Below are 200 nucleotides of genomic sequence, written 5' to 3' on the forward strand. Positions count from 1 at the left end.
CTTGGCTTAAGCATGAGGACATGCTTGGTTTAAGTGTGGGGAGGTTGATAAACCCCATTTGTAGGGTTTATCTTGTATTTATTTTAGGGGATTTTATAACCTTTTACCCACATTTATTTAATAAAATAGCATGGTTTTGTATATTCTCCTTTAATTGTGCTCAAGAGTGAAAACATGCTTTTTAGATCTTAAAATAGCTA

This window comes from Arachis duranensis, chromosome 6, assembly GCF_000817695.3.
Source record: "Arachis duranensis cultivar V14167 chromosome 6, aradu.V14167.gnm2.J7QH, whole genome shotgun sequence".
NCBI classification, from domain to species: Eukaryota; Viridiplantae; Streptophyta; class Magnoliopsida; order Fabales; family Fabaceae; genus Arachis; species Arachis duranensis.